Source organism: Arachis stenosperma, chromosome 2, assembly GCF_014773155.1.
Source record: "Arachis stenosperma cultivar V10309 chromosome 2, arast.V10309.gnm1.PFL2, whole genome shotgun sequence".
Lineage (NCBI taxonomy): Eukaryota > Viridiplantae > Streptophyta > Magnoliopsida > Fabales > Fabaceae > Arachis > Arachis stenosperma.
The window spans coordinates 41,093,092-41,095,026 of record NC_080378.1 but is presented as its reverse complement, the minus strand read 5'-3'; the positions used below and the strand labels follow the sequence as shown (position 1 = coordinate 41,095,026).

Genomic DNA, 1,935 nt, shown 5'->3' with positions numbered 1-1,935 from the left:
AACAGAACTGCAAGTTTTATGGACTTCCATCAGAAGATCCCTACCAGTTTTTAACTGAGTTCTTACAGATCTGTGAGACTGTTAAGACTAATGGAGTAGATCCTGAAGTCTATAGGCTCATGCTTTTCCCTTTTGCTGTAAGAGACAGAGCTAGAACATGGTTGGACTCACAACCTAAGGATAGCCTGGACTCTTGGGATAAGCTGGTCACGGCCTTCTTGGCTAAGTTCTTTCCTCCTCAAAAGCTGAGCAAGCTTAGAGTGGATGTTCAGACCTTCAAGCAAAAAGATGGTGAATCCCTCTATGAAGCATGGGAAAGATACAAGCAGATGACCAAAAAGTATCCTTCTGACATGTTTTCAGAGTAGACCATGGTAGATATATTCTATTATGGTCTATTTGAGTTCTCTAAGATGTCACTGGACCATTCTGCAGGTGGATCCATTCACCTAAAGAAAACGCCTGCAGAAGCTCAAGAACTTATTGACATGGTTGCAAATAACCAGTTCATGTACACTTCTGAGAGGAATTCCGTGAATAATGGGATGCCTCAGAGGAAGGGAGTTCTTGAAATTGATGCTCTGAATGCCATATTGGCTCAGAACAAAATGTTGACTCAGCAAGTTAACATGATTTTTCAAAGTCTGAATGGATGGCAAAATGCATCCAACAATACTAAAGAGGTATCTTCTGAAGAAGAAGCTTATGATCCGGAAAACCCTGCAATAGCAGAGGTAAATTATATGGGTGAAACTTATGGAAACACCTATAATTCATCATGGAGAAATCATCCAAATTTCTCATGGAAGGATCAACAAAAGCCTCAACAAGGCTTTAATAATGGTGGAAGAAACAGGTTTAGCAATAGCAAGCCTTTTCCATCATCTTCTCAGCAACAGATAGAGAATTCTGAGCAGAGCACTGACGTTAAAATTTTTGCTAGTAAAGAATGTCATAAAAATAGTCGTGTTGTAGATATAGTCTCTAAACCGACAAAAATCCCTTCGTACAAACGTTTTGGGTGTCACAAGTAACAAACCCCTTTAGAAATTGTTAACCGAGTATTCAAACCTCGGGTCGTCTTCTCAAGGAACTGCGAGGAAGTATGTTCTTATTATTGGTTATAAAGGTTGTAATCGGGGTTTAGAAGGTGAGAAGCAAGTAATTTAAATGATGAGTGAATTAAATGGCAATTAAAAATAAATAATAACTGTAAAACAACTCTTGACAAGATAAGGGAATTTAGAGGTCTAACTTAGTTATCTCTCTCAACTATAATAAAAATTGAATCTAAACTCCACTTGGTCAACCTTTACCAGGGCAAATAAAAGTCAAGGGACTAATTAATTGACCTTTGAATCCTAATTATCCTAAGAAAAGGTTGGGATTATTCAGGTTCAGCTCAATTAGCAATAACGATTATTAATTACGTTGAGTTTAATAACTGTTGAGTTACTAAATTCTTAATCAGAACCAAAAGGGAAAAGTAAATTGTTGGAATAATAAAATATCCTTAGATGGGAAGCAATGGCAACTTAATTCAAAGAGAACAATTATAAACTGAAAATACCTCAATTATCATTAATCCAAAGAACAATCCGTGACATGGGAGAAATTCATAAATCAAATTATAATAATCAATTCAAATGTTGGAATAAATAAATAAAAGTAAAACTTAAATTAAAAGAACATTAAACCTGGGATCCAGAGTTACTCTTAAAACAAGAAAAAATCCTAAATCCTAAAAGAGAGAGAGAACCTCTCTCTAGACTAAATCTAAATCATAGAAAAAACTAGAAAATTGGTGAACTCCCCCTGAATGGATGCATTCCCCTACTTCATAACCTCTGGTCTATGCCTTCTGGACTTGGATTTGGGCCAAAAAGGGCCTCAGAACTCGTTATGAGCGTTTTCTGCAATTTCTGGTGCGTGGCC

General features: G+C 36.5%; 1 non-coding gene across 1 annotated transcript; it reads right to left on the bottom strand.

The window, feature by feature from the left end:
• Positions 1-251: 251 nt before the first annotated feature.
• Positions 252-355, bottom strand: LOC130964563 (small nucleolar RNA R71). Its single transcript, XR_009080652.1, has one exon. It is a non-coding gene; the product is annotated as a small nucleolar RNA R71 (small nucleolar RNA).
• Between the last annotated feature and the right edge of the window lie 1,580 nt (positions 356-1,935).